Below are 19,971 nucleotides of genomic sequence, written 5' to 3' on the forward strand. Positions count from 1 at the left end.
ATGATTAATAACAGTAAAACATATTTTGTTATATGTTTTACATTTGCTTCTTTTGATACTGGGTAGTTAATATCTTGTGGTACAATCTGACATGTAATATATTGGCATATATTAGCAATCATACTGAAGAAAGTATGCCAGGCGTTAATAAGATAAATTGGGGAAATAAAACTATTTTGACTGGTTATAACTAGAGACCGTAAATTTAAGTTCATCACTAATAGAATGAGGGGAGAGGTTGGGTTTTTTTTTATGCAGAGATGTTATAGGACATGCATTGCCCTACCAGAAATGGTGGTTTGAGCAAAATCCATAATAGTTTTTAATAGAAAAATTGATACTTGCAAAAGAAAAGTTTAAATATTTGAGGCAAAAGGAGGGAATTGGGCAGGCCAGTCTTTCAGAGTTTTCAGATGGACCAAAGGGTTTTAAAATAGTATGAATCTAAGTTATTCCAAAATAGAAGTATTGTAGTAATATAAAAGCAAAATGCTGCAGATGCTGGAAATCTGAAATAAAAACAGAAAGTGCTGGAAATACTCAGCAGATCAGGCAGCAGCTGTGGAGAGAGAAGCAGAGTTAATGTTTCAGGTCTGTGACCTTTTATCACAACATCAGTAGTGTTGTCGGTTGAGTTTTTAGTGCCTGGTTATTGTCGGGAATTTTTTACATTTTTTGCTATTCATTCTAATTAAAAATGGTATACCAAGGTTAGCAGGATAAAAATAAATACATGCAGGTAATCAATATTTTAGTCTCTGTTTACTAATTGTTGTATACATTAGCAGGTCTGTTAATATGTGAGCTGCCTTTCAGTATATGTGAACAGCCTTTTTGCATGTGTTTGATTAACATCTACAAACTTCAGATAAAGGGATTGAGTACTCGACATTATTTACACTGCTGTCACTGGTCTGGTAGTAGCAGCTGCAGGTACCTGCTCTTCCCAAACCAGACATTTCCAGCTTCTTTCCATGGTTGTATCTGCTGCTCATATATTTAAAAGACTTTAAGATAGAGATATTTCATATTCAGGTCCCTGTGTGCTGAAGGATATTGTACGTCATAACTCTGTCCCTGCTTCTTGCTTCTATCTTCCTGATCTCTTATTTTGGATCCTATTTCCAACTCTGTCTGATTTTGTTATGCGAAGCTTAAAATTCAACCTTTTTGTGTTCCTGGTTGCCATGGAGACCAGCCCAAAGAAAACATGCAGAGAACATTTAAACCTTGAACAATGAATGAAATATCAAATGTATGATCAGAAAATCAGACTTGCCGCCCATAGTTCAATAGCAATTCCCTGGGGCTCGCCTCTTTATTGTTATTTTTCCTTTTTTAATATTGTAAAATATTACTGCCAAGAGTTAAAATTGATTTTCTATTGATCAGAACATCTGTTTTTTTCGATTTCACCTGCGATATCTGCCTCGAAATGAATGAATAGCATTCAGCGTGAGCCTGCTGCACCAACTTGAATGGGCTAATGAGTTCGGCAAATGATATAAGATGCACACTGAAATGCATCAACCTTTGGGACTCGCACATGTAGTCCAACCCCAATTGCCAAGCCCGCATCGACACCAGCAATATCTTTACCGAGCAGTCCTCCAATTATTTTGGAGGAGGCTCACTCTTGATTGAAAGACCGAAGCTGCTGCATCCTTTCGTTCCTCTTGCAATATCTATTCTTCGCTCGACACAGTCTAATGGGCTTGCAATTGGTCCCCTTATTTGAATCGTAAAGCTCCATCTTCTCAAAGACTTCCGAACCTCCTGGATCCCATCTGAGGGCTCTTATCTCGCAGTATGGAAAGGCTTGGTGCAGTATGATTAATACAAAGCGGATAATACTGTGTAACATGTATTGTTTGTATATAATTTTCATTTCCCTGTGGAATGTTCTAATGCCCTTTACGGTTAATAGCGATGTCCCCTGTAAATGTACATATGGTATTATTGCTGAAACTATGCAGACGTGATGCCATATAAGGGAAAGGCTAGACTTTACGATTGGAGCACGGAGCTGCTGCAGAATGAGAGGGGAGTCTGAGTGGCCAGTGTCTGTCTTGTCAGTGTCTGTGTCCGCTCTCAGTTCACTGGCAGACATGAGGCGAGAGCTTGTTCGGCGCCCTTCTATTCTCAGCCTTAAGCCAGGGACTGTGCTTCCACAGATACGCTCTGGAAACGCCACCGAGACGGAATGAAACTGTTTCATTCTGCATTGTGGCTGGACTGCATAATTCATGGATTATATCAGAACGAAGGGAAACTGCCGGAATATGTTAATAATCTCTTATATTATGGAATAATTCTGCTCAGTCATACAGTGAAAAGCAAATGAAGTGCTGACAATTCGCTTCCCTAATTTTTCAGCATCCTATTATATAGGCAGAAAATATTTATAGTACCAAGATGTTGAATAGAATTTATATCATCCGACTTCTCATTTATCTGTGTGTGGCGTGCTTTAAACTAGCAGACATGCAATGACTGCGTTACAGGTTAGCTCTGCTTTTACTCTTTCAATCCTGCGCTTTAGATATATTTTCTAATTTAGTTAAAAACTAAATCTGTACAATATTCATTTTTCGATTAGATGTCCCAAAAATGTCATCAAGCTAAGAGGCTACAGTGTTGTATTTCATTAAAATCAACCCCATCTCTGGCTGTGAAATGGACACAAAGTGTTTTAACTTGATGGAGGTGGGTGGATTTGCTCTTGGAAGTAGGGACAAGAATCTTCCAGAGTATCTTCATTTGCACATTTAATGATTGAGAGAAACACTTGGACTGAAGCCTCTCCAAATATTGAGTGAAAGTGAAACAAATCTTATTAGATTAACAGATCCAAAAATCCAGAATTTAATAGAATATTTTATTCTAAATTAAAATACATCTGTAGATAAACTGGCAGAATGGGCATATAACTTGCACATGAATGTCAACAGAGATTAGTGAAGTTTTACATTTTGGTTAAAAAAAAGCTTAGGTATTAGAAAATAAGAATCTAAATGGGATAGAGAAGCAAAAGGGATCTTGGAGTACAAATACACAAATCACTAAAAGTAGCAACACAGGGTAACAAGGCCAGAAGAAAGCAAACCAAGCAATTGAATTTATTTCCAGAGGGAGAGAATTGTAAAGTTAAGAAGTTATGCTAAACTCGTATCAAACCTTGGTTAGGCCACACTTGGAGTACTGTGTACAGTTCCGGTCACCGTATTTTATAAAGGATATAGAGTTGGTGGAGAAGGTGCAAAAAAGATTTACAAGGGTGGTACGAGAATTGCGAGGTTATACCTCTCAGAAAAGGATGAACAGGTTCTTGAAAAGAGACGGCGAGAATGTGGACGACCCTACCTACCACAGGGAGTGGTTGAGGTGTTTGGTATTAGCTGCATTTAAGGGGGAGCTAGAGAAGCACATGAGGGAGAAAGGAATAGAGGGTTATGCTGATAGAGTTAGGTGAGGAAGAATGGAAGTATGCTCGTGTGGAGCATAAAAGCCGGTATGGATTGGTAGGGCCAAATGGCCTGTTTCTGTGCTGCATATTCTATGCAATTTTATGCAATTACAGAATATTTTAATCTAAATATGAGGGTAGTGAATGGGATTGTGTTATCTAAGAATCCTTCATGTTTGTCACTTTGGGGCCAGTATTCTGTCAAAGAGTTCATGTTTAAAAAGGGAGTGAGGGATGGATCGAATAATTGCAGGCCAGCCAGTCTAACCTCAGTAGTGGGCAAATTATTGGAATCTATTCTGAGAGACAGGATAAACTGTCACTTAGAAAGGCACAGGTTTATCAAGGATAGTTGGCATGGATTTGTTAAGGGAAGATCTTGCTTAACCAACTTGATTGAAGTAACAAGGAAGATAGATGAGGGTAGTGCAGTTGATCTGGTCTACATGGATTTTAGCAAGGCTTTTGACAAGGTCCCACATGGCAGACTGGTTAAAAAAATAAAATCCCATGGGATCCATGGAAATGCAGCAATGTGGATACAAAATTGGTTCAGTGGCAAGAAACAAACGGTCATTGGTGACGGGTGTTTTTGTGACTGGAGGGCTGTTTCCAGTGGCATTCCGCAGGGCTCAGTACTGGGTCCCCTGCTTTTATGGTATATATTAACGATTTGGACGTAAATGTAGAGGGCATAATCAAGAAGTTTGCAGATGTCACAAAGATTGGTCGTGTGGTAAATAGTGAGAAGGATAGCTGTAGGCTGCAGGAAGATATTGATGGTCAGATGGGCAGAAAAGTGGCAATTGGAATTCAACCCAGAGAATTGTGAGGCATTTGGGGAGGTCAAACAAGGCAAAGGAATGGGAAAATACTGAGAAGCGTAGAGTAAGTGAGGGACCTTGGAGTGAATATCCACAGATCCCTGAAGGTAGCAGGACAGGTCGATAAGATGGTTAAGAAGGCATATGGAATCCTTTCCTTTTGTTAGCCAAGATATAGAATACAAGAGCAGGGAGGTTATGCTTGACCTGTAAAACTCATTGGTTAGGCCACAACTTGAGGACTGTGTGCAGTTCTGGTCACCTCATTACAGAAAGGATGTAATTGCACTAGAGAGGATTCAGAGGAGATTTACGAGGATGTTGCCAGGACTGGAAAAATGCAGCTATGAGGTAAGATTGGATAGGCTGGGGTTGTTCTCCTTGCAACAGAGAAGGCTGAGGGGAGATCTGTTTGAAATGTACAAAATTTTGAGGGGGCTGTATAGAGGAGGTGAAGGGTCTATTCACCTCAGCAGAGAGGTCAGTGACTCGGGGGCATAGATTTAAAGTGATTGGCAGAAAAATTTAGAGGGGAGATGAGGAAACATTTTTTCACCCAGAGGGTGGTGGAGGTCTGGAATTCACTGCCTGAAAGAGTAGTCGAGGCAGAAACCCTCAACTCATTCAAAAGGAGTCTGGATATGCCCCTCAAGTGCCGTAATCTGCAGGGCTACGGACCAAATGCTGGAAGGTGGGATTAGAATAGGTGGATCGTTTTTCAGCCAGCACAGACACGATGGGCCAAGTGGCCTCTTTCTGTGCCTTAAACTTTCTATGATTCTATGTGGCTCCGTTCATCTCAGTTTATTGGTCCCAAGTGTTTTAGCTGCCGTCTCGTAGAAATTCTGTGACATCATTGGCGATAATCGGTAACGGTGAAGCCAATATTGTAACACGAGATATTGCAGAGCTGGAGAAGGCAAACACAAAAAATCAAATGAAACCGACCGTTTCTATGGGGCTTATTTACAAAGAGAGTAGGTAATTTTGAGACTATTTACAAAATGAATGGTCATTTCAGTCATGGTGATTCAGAGATTGAAGATTATTTTTTTTCCATAACCTCTTACAGAGAGAAACGTACAAAACAAATACCAGCAGGGCTGGAAATTTACAGTTCCAAGACTCGCGTCATCTCAATTCAATTCTAACCAATTCGAGGTGGTACTGGGGCTCAACAAAGTACACCTGTTTCCATAGAGACGGCATCATCCTCACTCCAAGGACAATAGCATCCTTGTCTAATTATTAAGCAAACAACATCCGCCAGGAATTCAGCGGCACAGTCAATTGTTTCTAGTCCCCTACACACACGCCCATACACAGACACATATAACCCCCACATACAGACACGTACACACATACATATAGACATACAGACACACGCACATACACTCATACAACCCCCACATATACATAGACGTGCACACATATACACAGACACACCTACACGTATCCACATGCACATGAATATTTGACATTTTCAGCATTTCAGGGAATGTTCAGAGGTGTTAACGTTTCCTCCCGCCCATCACTTTTTCACCGTCCCGCCGATGTCTGTTTTTCCCGCCATCGTTTAAACGTGATTTCTACACATATCAATAAGCAATCTTCACATTTTTCTTGGGCTATTAATTTATGACTGAGGGACCTTGCTGCAAAACAAGTTTATGAAGTGGCCGATTATCAACAATCCATGGTTAAACACAAACACCACGGTGGTTAATAATACGCTTTATTGAAGTCGAACTAACACACAAGACATATGAGATACATCGCTTTTCTCAAATGCATAACTTCAGTAATAAACTCGTATTAATAAACTCGCAGCATTTTAACAGCAGGCTTCCCCCCCCCCCAGTCAATCTTTACTGCCTTTAGCAAAGATGGAAATCGTGCACAAAATTGAATATATGGCAATACATGGCTTTTCCTATTCCTGCTGAGGAAGGAATGGTCGGTTCCTAAATCCATTGAAAATGCAGCGAGCTTTCCCAGTGCAGCTGCATTGATGTGTGTGTGTTCTGTGACGCTCCTCAGATTTTATGAGCTTTAACCGTCCTTTCCTTTTCATCTCCAATGTGATTCAGCTCAGCCCTCTGACTCAGAGCAATTGCAACATCACAGACACCCGCCGGGACAGGCACCTCAGCTTCATACAATGCCTCCTCTGTCAAATGCTTCAAATCCTCACCATCCCAGAATGGAGCCGGGAGTTCTTATCTTCTTGCTGTACTTGATGATCATTCACGAATTGGTTTGCGGTTGGATGGAATATAAAAGGCAAGCAGCCAAACCCAAAAAGCAAGCCCGTCCTGTTTGGTGTTCGAGGTGAGTTTCAGTAAAATTTGAAAATAAAAACTAATTGCGTTATCCATATTTAGTTAAAATAAAAGTCTAAATACTTACTTAAAATATTCGCATTATTTATTGATATTCTTTCAGCTGAAGATTTTAATAGTTCTGACAGCAGATTGGATCTACCTTTGCCAGCCAACAATCTCCTTTCACCTCAGGAGCTCCCAAAACACCTTTGAGCCAGCAACAACAGCAGCTTGTATTTATATAGAACCTTTAAAATAAAACGTCCAAAGGCACTTCACAGAGACACTACAAAACGAAATATGACAGGAAGCCACATAAGAAGATATTAGGCAGATGACCAAAAATTTGGTTAAAGAAGTAGGTTTTATGGAGTGCCTTAAAGGAGGAAAACAAGAAGTGAAGAGATTTAGGGAGGGAATTCCAGAGCCTAGGGCCTAGGCAGCTGAAGGCATGACCACCAACAGTGGAGCGATTAAAATTGGGGTTGCTCAAGAGGCCAGAATTAAAGGAGTGCAGATATTTCGGAGGGATGTAGGGCTGAAGGAGGTTACAGAGATAGGGAGAGGGCAAGGTCATGAAAGGATTTGAAAGCAAGGATGAGAATTTTTAAATATAAGCATTGCTTAAGGGGGAGGCAATGTAGGTCAGCAAGCAGAGAGGTGATGGATGAACGGGACTTGACGTGAGTTAGGACGTGGAGAGCAGAGTTTTGGATGACCTCAAGTTTACGGAGTGCAGAATGTGGGAAGCTGGCCAGGAGTGCGTTAGAATAGTCAAGTCTGGAGATTACCAAGATATGGATGAGGGTTTCAGCAGCAAAAGAACGGAGTCGGGCGATGTTACAAAGGTGGAAATAGGCATTCTGAGTGAGGTGCAGATATGTGGTTGAAAGCTCTCTCGGTGTTAAATAAGACCCTGAGGTTGCGAACAGCGTCGTTCAGTCACAGACAGTTGCCAGGAAGATGGATGGAGTCAGTGACTGGGTGGGGGGGGGGGGGGGGGGGGTGGTATTTGTGGCAAGTATCAAAGACAATGGCTTCAGTCTTCCCAATATTTCATTGGTGAAAATTTCTACTCGTCCAGTTTTGGATGTCAGACAAGTAGTCTGACAATTGAAAGATAGTGGAGAGGTTTAGCGAGATGGCAGCAAGGTAGAGCTGGGTGTTGTCAGCATATATGTAGAAACTGGCATGTTTTCAGATGATGTTGCCAAGGGGAAGTATAGAGATTAGAAATAGGGGGGGGGGGGGGGGCAAGGATGGATCCTTGGGGAACACCAGAAGTAATAATGCAGGAGTGAGAAGAGAAGCCATTGATGATAATTGTCTGGGCAACAACACGTTTAAGGACTTCGGAGAGGAAAGGGAGTTGCAGATAGAACAGTACTTTGTAAGGACGGAGGGCTCAATGATTTTCTTTTGAGGAGAGGGGTGATGACAGCAGATTTGAAAGAGAGAGAGGAACAGAACATAAGCAGAATTTATTTCATTGAGAAATGGGGAGCCAGAGGTGATGGGTGAGGAGAGAGTTGAAGAGGAGCAAGACTTAATGAGGAATAGGACATGGGCATCAATTTTTGGATGATAGTTTATGCAGGATGGAATTTGGGAGGCTGGCACAAAGCTTTTGGTGGAGTCAAGCCTCGAGGTGATGAAGGTGCAGATATGCATTTCAGAAGCAATGGGTGTGGGGTAGAGACAGAGGTGCAAATAGACATAGGTTTTGTGGAGCTTAAAATAAACAGTTTTAGTGGTAGTTAATTCTGGGGTGCAGGGCTTAGCTCAGCATCAAAAGGGACACCAAGGTTGCACAACATCTCTTTCAGCCTGTGTAAGGATTCAGAGAAGGAAACATGACCAGCCACTAGGATGTAGTGATTTTGGTAAAAACTGAGCACAGTGGCTTCCATCTTACCAATGCTGGAGAAAGTTTGTGCTCATTCATGTCTTGGTGTTGGGCGAATAGTCATATAGTATAGAAGGTGATCATGGAGTCAAGGGTGCTCAAAGTTGCAAAGTAGTATGAGAGGGTAAATAATAAAGGATTATTTACAATAGTAGATGAAATGGTAACATGGAGGCATAAACTTGAGAATCATACTGAAAGCATAAAAGGGGCAGTTAGATTTTTTTGAATAAAAAGCGTTATTAGAAAAGTTAAGATGTTAGAACCAAATCAATGACAATATTGAAGAGGGAAACACAATTTTTTAAAAATTCATTCATAGTATATGGGCGTTGCTGGCTAGGCCAGCATTTATTGCCCATCACTAATTGCCCTTGAGAAGGTGGTGGTGAGCTGGTTCTTGAACCGCTGCAGTCCATGGGAGGTAGGTACACCCACAGTGCTGTTAGGAAGGGAGTTCCAGAATTTTGACCCAGCGACAGTGAAGGAATGGTGATACAGTTACAAGTCAGGATGCTGTGTGACTTGGAGGGGAACTTGCAAGTGTTCCCATGTATTTGCTGCCCTTGTCCTTCTTGTTGTTAGAGGTCGCGGGTTTGGAAGGTGCTGTATAATAAGGAGCCTTGGTGGGTTGCTGCAGTGCATCTTGTAGATGGTACACACTGCTGCCACTGTACGTCGGTGGTGGGGGGAGGGAATGGCACCCCATCCATGAACAATCAAGCAGGCAGTCGATGGTGTCGAGCTTCTTGAGTGTTGTTGGAGCTGCACCCATCCAGGCAAGTGGAGAGTATTCCATCACACTCCTGACTTGTGCCTTGTAGATGGTGGACAGGCTTTGGGGAGTCAGGAGGTGAGTTACCTGCCACAGGATTCCGAGCCTCTGACCCCCTCTTGTAGCCACAGTATTTATATGGCTACTTCAGTTCAGTTTCTGGTCAATGGTAACCCCCCCCAGGATGTTGATAGTGGGGGATTCAGTGATGGTAATGCCATTGAATGTCAAGGGGAGATGGTTAGATTGTCTTTTGTTGGAGATGGTCATTGCCTGGCACTTATGTGGCACGAATGTTACTTGCCACTTATCAGCCCAAGCCTGGATATTGTCCAGGTCTTGCTGCATTTCTACACAGACTGCTTCAGTATCTGAGGAGTCATGAATGGTGCTGAACATTTTGCAATCATCAGCGAACATCCCCACTTCTGACCTTATGATTGAAGGAAGGTCATTGATGAAGCAGCTGAAGATGGCTGGGCCCAGGACACTACCCTGAGGAACTCCTGCAGTGATGTCCTGGAGCTCAGATGATTGACCTCCAACAACCACAACCATCTTTCTTTGCGCTCGGTAATGACTCCAACCAGCTGAGAGTTTCCCCCCTGATTCCCATTGAACTCAGTTTTGCTAGGGCTCCTTGATGCCATACTCAGTCAAATGCTGCCTTGATGTCAAGGGCAGTCACTGTCACCTCACCTCTTGAGTTCAGCTCTTTTGTTCATGTTTGAACCAAGGCTGTAATGAGGTCAGGAGCTGAGTGGCCCTGGTGGAACCCAAACTGAGCGTCACTGAGCAGGTTATTGCTAAGCAAGTGCCACTTGATGGCACTGTTGATGACACCTTCCATCACTTTGCTGATGATTGAGAGTAGGCTGATGGGGCAGTAAATGGCCGGGTTGGACTTGTCCTGCTTTTTATGTACAGGACATACCTGGGCAATTTTCCACATTGCAACCTCTCCTCATAGCTAATGCCCTCCAGACCAAGCAACATCCTGGTAAACCTCTTCTGTACCTTCTCCAAAGCCTCCACGTCCCTCTGGTAGTGTGCGACCAGAATTGCACGCAATATTCTAAATGCGGCCTAACTAAAGTTCTGTACAGCTGCAGCATGACTTGCCAATTTTTATACTCTATGCCCCGCCCGATGAAGGCAAGCATGCCGTATGCCTTCTTGACTACCTTATCCACCTGCGTTGCCACTTTCAGTGACCTGTGGACCTGTACGCCCAGATCTCTCTGCCTGTCAATACTCCTAAGGGTTCTGCCCTACACAGGACTATCTCAATGTGAAGGCGGGACTTCATCTCCACAAGGACTGTGCGGTGGACATTCCTACCAATACTGTCATGGACAGATGCATCTGCGGCAGGCAAATTGGTGAGGACGAGGTCAAGTATGTTTTTCCCTCTTGTTGGTTCCCTCACCACCAGCCGCATACCCAGTCTAGCAGCTATGTCCTTTAGGGCTCGGTCAGTAGTGGTGCTACCGAGCCACTCTTGGTGATGGACATTGAAGTCCCCCACCCAGAGTACATTCTGTGCCCTTGCCACCCTCAGTGCTTCCTCCAAGTGCTGTTCAACATGGAGGAGTACTGACTCATCAGCTGAGGGAGGGCAGTAGGTGGTAATCAGCAGAAGGTTTCCTTGTCGATGTTTGACCTGATGCCATGAGACTTCATGGAGTCCGGAGTCGATGTTGAGGACTCCCAGGGCAACTCCCTCCCTACTGTATACCACTGTGCCACCACCTCTGGTGGGTCTGTCCTGCCGGTGGGACAGGACATATCCGGGGATGGTAATGGCAGTGTCTGGGACATTGTCTGTCAGGTATGATTCCGTGAGTATGATGATGTCAGGCTGTTGCTTGACTAGTCTGTGGGACAGCTCTCCCAACTTTGACACAAACCCCCAGATATTAGTGAGGAGGACTTTGCAGGGTCGACAGAGCTGCGTTTGCCGTTGTCGTTTCAAGGTGGTCGTCCGGTTTCATTCATTTTATTGACTTTGTAGTGGTTAGATACAACTGAGTGGTTTGCTAGGCCATTTCAGAAGGCATGATGAAATGTCACAGACCTGAAACATTAACTCTGCTTCTCTCTCCAAATAGACAAAGGTTCAAAGTTATCGTAAGGTCAGCTGATGGAAGCAGATTATCCAAAGTATTAAAAGTTAACACAGAAACTGAAGCCACTACACTGAATGTTTTCTAAACTGATTACACATGTTACAGATGGTTCTGCCATGCTGGTGAGACTGTAACATATTGCTAGGAGCCAACAGTGCTATGACAACATATTGACACTTGTATTGCAATTAACACACTAAAAAGGGATGACCTGCAGATTGGCTTTTCTTATGAATATTGTTCTGTAACCTGCTTACTTACCGGACAAATCCACTTCCAGAAGCAGCTGTTTCTTTGGGGTTTTTATCCTGGTAATTAAATCAGCCAACATAATCTACTCATGTTTACTTGAAAGAAGCTGGAAACAATGGTTAAAAACATGGTCACCATCAATCAGACTGAGCATGTCCTGCTTCCCTCCTGCCTATACAATTATTGACCCAGATTTTCCTGTCAAAAGAACAGTGAGGCTAATGGTGCTTGGCATTATTTAAGTGCAAATGGCACAGCAAATTCAGGCATGGGGCAGATGCACAGTTAAACTCAAAAGTCTAAAAGTTGCTGTCCAAGTTGCGCCGCTCAACTGTTAGCTTCTTGAAAATGGCATTAACTATTAAGTGTAACATTTGACCCAAATGTCCCAAACAGGATTACGAAATAGATACAAATGAAAAAGGCCATTCAACTCATTTAAGCTCATTCATCCAGAGGAACTTAAATCACCCCATTAAAGTATCTAATTGTTTCTTAAATGATTTCTGTGCTTTTGCATCCACTTCCTTGCCCAGTGGTCCATTCCATATGTTGAGTATTCACTTTGTGACAGATTTACCAAAATCAGATCTACGTTTTTCTTTTTCTTCAATGGACCTATGACCCCTTGTCTGAAGCTATGTTGTGGATTTACATTTTGTGTCTGGATTAATATTTTAAACACCAATATGAAATCCCCTTTATAAGGTTGCCTTCTTTTGATGCTGAATATCCAATGTTTTTGGTCTTTCCTCATAATTCATGAGCGATCAGCCCCTAGTTTTTTACGTGCAATGTCTCCAAGATTAAAATATTGTAGTGCTCAATACACAGCATGCAAGGTATAGTTGCAATGTTAGTGTGGGATCCTCCAACTTATTCTGCACTGATTAGTTCAACATTCTGTTTGCTTTGGTGATTGATGCTCCATTGTGACTGGGCATACACAATCTAGCGATACACTCCAAAAGCACGCATGTGTCACCCATTTTCCTTCATACATACATACATTTTACTCTACTAATGTTGAACATCATCTACTACTGGACATCTCAGTGGCCTGTGTCCAGTTTTGCCATTAATATTTGTTAATAGTGGTTGATCTAACCTTGTTGAACTGGGACCTGTAACCTTAGAGGAGTGTGATGTATGTTGTCATTTAATGCAACTGGACTATTTTGCAGTCTTATTAATTTGATATCCAAAATATAAGATAATAAATAAATAGCCTTAAACCCAATATGTATAGAACAAATGGAAAAATAGGAAGTAAAGTGAATAATTTAAGAATGCAGTATTTTTGAAAGTGTTTGTTTTTATTGTCTGAGAGGAAAGTATCAAGTGTTGACTTTATCAGTGTCATCACATGTAATAACATTTCAAAGTGATTGATATCATTGTTTGCCAGCAAATTAAAAGAAATGATTTCTCAGACATCTTTGTAAAGCCCTCTTAAATACCAAATATTCATATCTTGTGCTTATAAAATCTGGTATCCTCACAATGTATGCACGATTACATGCTTCACCTTACATGGTGACAGTCCCAGTGGTTGGGCTTTTTTGTAACTGAAGGACTGGATAATTGCAGTGTTATTAGTAAGACCTTTACAGGCATTTGTGAAATAAATCTGTGTTGAAGTGCACACCATGAATTCAACAGCTGCTCGACTGATTCGTTAGAACTAATGCAGTGAAGTGTTTACGAGACACTGTCTGTAGTTTGAGGTTTGTTACCTCCTTATATGCACTCTTGAGCTATTCTGTTTCCAAAAGGAGGCAACTCATAGTCAACCCCACATTAGAAAATGCCATGGAAAAGATAAAGGCGGAAGATTAATTCAAGTTAAATTGTGACAGTAGGACAGGGGCCACAAGTTCAAGGTAGTTCAAGGTGGTGAAAGGCAAATTTACGACTGATGTCAGTCAGTGCCTGTGATCCAGAAGTGATCAGAGCGTGGAATGGACATCTGGTAGGTATTGGAAGCAATATCCCCAGAATAATTTAAGAAACAGATTGTGTAAAAGGGGTTTCTTTTCTGGATGAATAACGTCAGATGGGCAAATGCCTTTCTCATCCATATTGTAACAATTTGGGCTGTACCACAGCCCTTTTTATTCATGGTCACAATAGTTTATAATTTCTGTAGGTAAACTTGCATTCCTTGTGATCTGAAACCTACCATTTAAAACATGCAGTGACCAGGAATTGTGTGTCTCAGTTTTAACAATACACCCCCATATACCTTATACACTCCTGTACTCATATGTTACACATCATAAAACATGTGGGATGCCTGCTGTACCCTTCTGATCTCTTATGTCTGGAATGACTTGGATACAAGTGTTTTGGTACTTCTATCTGCAAAAATACATTCTGTTCTTGGAACACCACTGATAAACACTTCCCTAATTCTATCTTAACTAGAAACTGCTGTCGTGCTGAATCCCCTTAGGACACATGGTTACTGAAAGTTATTGTTAATTTTCAATTGTGATTAAAATAACTAAATTTGTTACATTGTCTAAATAAGAACTTTCTCCTGTTCAGAAATTTATAGCACAGAAGGAGGCCATTTTCCCTGGTTGTGTCAATTTGAATAAGGAATTAATTAATCGAATTAGGAAATTTAGCTTTGAACTATTGAGCAGAAATTTTGATAGAGTAAAAAAAGGCAATGACGTTAATGTTTCTTTAAGCACTTGCCTATTTAAAAATCAGCACACTTCAAAACATAATTTCTTATGTGAAGCACTTTGAGTCTGGTTTTACTGTGTTAAACATATTCATCTCTCTAATTCTAGTTATGTGAAATGCGGAAGCTTTGCACACTCCAGATCTCCGATCCGTTATATGAAACGGGAGAAATTCAGGGACTGGAAAAAGTCTGGACGCATAGTGAGAAAAGCATGAACAAAAAATGTAGATCAGAACTGATTATCAGCCTGGAAATCCATCACATTCCTAATGTGTGTATGATTTCTGTAAACCTAAGAAGCTGCCTACATCCACCAGAGTACATTGATGCAGCCTGCCACATCAAACACCTTTGCAGTGTCTTATAGTGTCTACAAAGGAAACATGCCATATGAAAACAATTAGAATGTTGATGTATTCATTATTTTGCATGAGAACTAAAATCATTTGCATTATATAGTGTAATTCTGTATGCTGTGTTGAGTTAATGTATTATTACATATGACAGAACTGTGGTGATATCTGTAATGTGATTAGTTGCTATGATCCACTGACAAAGAGCAGTGCTTTTCACTAATTTCTCTCACAAAGGCTTGTGTTGTCTGCACATGAAATTGCAGTCATGCAGAGCGATCCATTAGAAAACACCTGCAACATTGGAGAAAGGTAAGAGAAATATAGGACCAATTTCCCTCCCGCCCCCCCCCCCCCCGCCCCCCAACCCCATGTTGTAAAGCTTAAGGACAGATGAGAATGAAACAATTGAAATGGTTACTGCATTAGGCGGCTGACCTTGCATTTCACACTTTGGTAACTTGCCATGAGCTGAAGTCTTAAACCCACTATCTTTGCAGCTAGGCAAAATTAGCAATCAAATGAAGGAAAAAACAAACCTTGGTCTCCACATATGATTGAAATTTTATTTCACTTACAAATATCTTTAAATAAGGATGAGTCCTGTTCCCAATTCTACAACATACATTCTGGTTCAGAATCGAACATGCTTTCCCGGTTCTTGGAAGACTTGTTGACTGGTCTTAAAGAGCCACTGAAGCTAACCTTCATCTCACAAACCTGCTATTTCTAATAAGAATGCACCTTTAGTTCTGAGTATTAAATTATTTCTGTTTTTGAAATATACATATTGTTTCTTCCATAAAATATGCCAAAACATTTTCTTTAAGCTTCAAATAGTGAATATTAGAACAGACAGAAATTTAGGGAGACAGAAATTCATAGTATCCCTGGAATAATGTTTAAATATCAATCAAAATATTCTTGATTTTTATTGCAATAAATGCCTCCATAATTTATATCAAAAGCCCTGGCACAACAGTATAAGATTACAATCACTTCCATATATATTACTGATAAAAATAACTCTCTCTTTCAGAAGAGTCTCACATGATCTATGGAAATGTCACAAAAGGCATCCAAACTTGCATTTTCTGATATTATACATATGATTCTGGATATATATTCTGTGATTATTAAAGATCTATGTTTAATGTTTTTTTCTAATCTGTATGAATTTTGTAGGCAATATGTTTAGCTAATTTGTGATTTAATTAGGACTTGATGGCCTACATCCGAGGGTTCTAAAAGAGGTAGCTGCAGAGATAATGGATGCACTGGTTATGATTTTCCAAAATTCCCTAGTTTCTAGAACGGTCCCAGTGGATTGGAATTTAGCAAACATAACATCACTATCAAAAAAGGAGGGATAGAGAAAACGGGGAACTACAGGCCAATTAGCCTGACATCAGTCATCGAGGAAATGCCAGAATCTATTATTAAAGAAGTCTTAACGATGCACTTAGATAATCATTGCATTCTCAGACAAAGTCAACATGGTTTTATGGAAGGGACTTTATTAAGTTTTTTGAGGATGTAACTAGAGGGGGAGATAAAGGGAAACCAGCAGATGTGGTGCACTTGGATTTCCAAAAGGCATTCAATAAGGTGCCAGATACAAGGTTAAAATGCAAGATAAGGTCTCATAGAGTTGGGGGAAATATATTAGCATGGCTAGATGATTGGTTAACAGACAGGAAGCAGAGAGTAGGGATAAACGAGGCATTTTCAAGTTGTCAGGCGGTGACTAGTAGAGTGCCATAAGAATCAGTGCTGGGGCCTCAGCTATTTACAATCTATATTAATAACTTAGAGATTGAGAGTAATGTATCCATGTTTGCTGACGATACAAAGCTAGGTGGGAATGTAAGCTGTGAGGAGCATACAAAGAGCCTGCAAAGAACCATAGACAGACGAAGTGAATGGGTAACAAGGTGGCAGGTGGAGTATAATGTGAGAAAGTGTGAGGTTATTGACTTTGGTAATAAGAATAGAAAAGCAGAATATTTTTTAAAAAGCATGGAACTTGTAAAATTTTGATGTTCAGAGGGACTTGTGGGTACTCATACGAGGAACACAGAAAGTTAGCATGCAGGTATAGCAAGCAATTAGGAAGGTGAATAGCATGCTGGCCTTTATTGAAAGGGGATTGGAGTACAAGTATAAAGGAGTCTTGCGACAATTGTACAGGGCTTTGCTGAGACCACAGCTGCAGTACTGTGCACAGTTTTGTTCTCCAGATTTAAGGAAGGATGTACTTTCCTTGGAGGCGGCACAGCAAAGGTTCACTAGATTAGTTCCTGGGAGAACAGGTTTGTCCTATAATGAGAGGCTGAATAAATTGAGTCTATACTTTCTGGAGTTTAGTAGTATGAGAGGTGATCATGTTGAAACATATAAGATTCTGAAGGAGCTTGACAGGGTAAACACTGGGAGGTTGTTTCCCCTGGCTGCGGAATCTAGAATATGAGGGCAGAGTCTCATGATAAGGGGCGAATCATTTAGTATTGAGATAAGGAGAAATTTCTTTACTGAAAGGGTTGTGAAACTTTGGAATTCTCTACCCCAGAGGGTTGTAGGTGCTCCATCGTTGAATATATTTAAGGTTGAGACAGACAGCTTTTGGTCTCTCAGGAATCAAGGGAAATGGGGAATGGGCGGGAAATGGAGTTGAGGCCGAAGATCAACTGTGATTGTATTGAATGGCACAGCAGGCTCGAGGGGCCGTAGGGGTCTACTCCTGCTCCTATTTCTTATGTGCTTACATCCTTAAATGTATGGGTAGAATTTTTGATCACCGGAGGAATGGAACCGGAAGCAGGCTAGGACACAATTACTGCAACACCAGGGTTGTACAATCATGTCTCTGAATTGTGATTGCAGATCTTTATCACACTAAGACAGGATGGATTTGATAATCCATCAGTCATATGGTGTCACTAACTTAGAGTGTCTCGAAATGGGAAAAACAGAAATTCTGAAACAAAAATAGGGACAGTTGCAAAATACACAACAGGTGAGTTAGTACAAGATAAAGAGAAACCATTTGTTAAAATTTTGCTTGCAAGACACTTCCTCAGAACTAAGGGAGGGTCATATATTGGACGTATTAACCTACCTTTTGTCTTTACAGGTGCTGACTGACCTGCTGTGTATTTCCAGCACTTTCTGTTTTTTGTACTTAACTAAAAGTTCATTTCAAAAGTGAGATTATCAACAATGACATGACTTTTATGTTAGGTATAATGTATTAAAGTAAACATAATATATGACACAAGGAGTGCTTTATAACAACTGAAACCATTCCTGTCCTCTGGCTTAATGGAACCATAACCCATGAAGCACAAACAGTTATTCTACAGTCACACACATGCCATGACTAATAGCAAGACAGAAAATAGCCATTGATAAAAAGGGAAAACAAATGAAATAAAAGCAGAAAATGCTGGAAATACTCGGCAGGTCAGGCAGCATCTCTGGAGAGAGAAACAAAATTAACGTTTCAGGTCAGTGAACAGGTCAGTGACCTGTTTCTCTCTTCATAGATGCTGTCAGACTTACTGAGTAATTCCAGCATTTTCTGTTTTTATTTCAGAATTCCACCATCCACAGTATTTTGCTCTTGGCTTTTGATGAACTTCCTCATATTTGCTTCCATGGCACTGCTTGCCTCTCTGAAGCTGGTATTGCTCTGCAAACAAGTCCATCGAGTCATAGAGTCGTACAGCATAGAAACAGGCCCTTCGGCCCATCGCGTCCATGCCAACCACAGTGCCTATCTATACTAATCCCACCTGCCTGCATTAATTCCATATCCCTCTATGCCTTGCTCATTCAAGTACCTGTCCAGATGCCTCTTAAATGTTGCTACTGTTCCTGCCTCCATCACCTCCTCAGGCAACTCATTCCAGATACCCACTATTCTTTGTGTGAAAAATTTACCCCTTTGATCCCCTTTAAACCTCCTCCCTCTCACCTTAAATCTATGCCCTCTAGTTTAGGTCACCCTTACCATGGGAAACAGACTCTGGCTATCTACCCTATCTATGCCTCTCATAATTTTATATACCTCTATCATGTCCCCTCTCAGCCTCCTTCGCTCCAGGGAAAACAGACCCAGCCTATTCAATCTCTCTTTATAACTCAAGCCCTCCAAACCAGGCAATATCCTTGTGAATCTTTTCTGCACCCTCTCTAGCTTAATGACATCTTTCCTGTAGTGCAGCGAGCAGAACTGCACACAGTACTCCAAATGCGGCCTAACCAACGTTATGTACAACTGTAACATGACGTCCCAACTCTTGTACTCAATGCCTCGACTGATGAAGGCAAGCATGCCATACGCCTTCTTCACTACCCTGCCTACCTGTGTTGCCACTTTCAGGGAACTACGTACTTGCACCCCAAGGTCTCTCTGCTCAACAACACTCCCATCTATAGCTTCACTTTCTGTGGTGCCCCTAATACTTTCAAAGAAGGAAATAAAAACCTCAAAGAAATCCCCATTGCCAATCATGGCGATTACACCAGATGTTGTGGTCAACAAGAGCTAACATGTAATGCTGGTATTGGATTGAATGTGCAGAAACCATTCTTAAAAAGGAACTTCTACCCAACGTAATGTACTTACTGTTACATTTCATAAGTTTATTCCTGACAAAATCCCCTGTCAACTGTTGTGAGTTGTGTGCTATCTCTAGCAGAGATATTTATCAAGTAACATCAATTTTTCCATAGGAACAGTCAAATCTTGCCTTCTTCCTTGTCACCTGATAATTTTATCAGAACTAAATTTCCTGGGAAACACAGTAGGAAGAGATTTCTGATAATGGTCTGACAAGGGATGAGGGACTTCAGTTACGTGGGTAGATTGGAGAAGCTTGGGTTGTTCTCCTTCGAGAAGAGAAGGTTGAGAGGAGATTTGATAGAGGTGTTCAAAATCATGAGGGGTCTAGACAGAGTAGATAGAGATAAACTATTCCCTACACCGGAAGGGCTGAGAACCAGAGGACACCGATATAAGGTAAATGGAAAACCAGCGGTCACATGAGGAAAAACCTTTTTACGCAGCGAGTGGTTAGGATCTGGAATGCATTGCCTGAGAGTGTGGTGGAGGCAGATCTTAGCTTTCAAAAGGGAACTGGATAAGCACCTGAAAAGAAAACATTTGCAGGGCTATGGGGAAAGGGCAGGGAGTGAGACTAGTTGAGTTGTTCTTGCAGAGAGCCAGCACAGACATGATGG

The 19,971-nt window shown here is 41.3% G+C and overlaps 2 long non-coding RNA genes across 3 annotated transcripts in view; one reads left to right on the forward strand and one right to left on the reverse strand.

Moving 5' to 3' along the window:
* The first annotated feature begins 1,657 nt into the window (after nucleotides 1-1,657).
* Nucleotides 1,658-15,797, forward strand: LOC137347753 (uncharacterized). The gene is made up of 3 exons (XR_010969016.1): nucleotides 1,658-1,807; nucleotides 6,381-6,621; nucleotides 14,481-15,797. It is a non-coding gene; the product is annotated as an uncharacterized lncRNA (long non-coding RNA).
* LOC137347752 (uncharacterized) overlaps nucleotides 2,921-19,971 on the reverse strand; it is a 65,015-nt gene continuing 47,964 nt past the window's right edge. For both annotated transcript variants that reach the window (XR_010969015.1, XR_010969014.1), the window contains exon 4: nucleotides 2,921-5,200. This is a non-coding gene — a long non-coding RNA (uncharacterized lncRNA). The remainder of the gene's footprint in view (nucleotides 5,201-19,971) is intronic.

Source organism: Heterodontus francisci, chromosome 32, assembly GCF_036365525.1.
Source record: "Heterodontus francisci isolate sHetFra1 chromosome 32, sHetFra1.hap1, whole genome shotgun sequence".
Classification (NCBI taxonomy): domain Eukaryota; kingdom Metazoa; phylum Chordata; class Chondrichthyes; order Heterodontiformes; family Heterodontidae; genus Heterodontus; species Heterodontus francisci.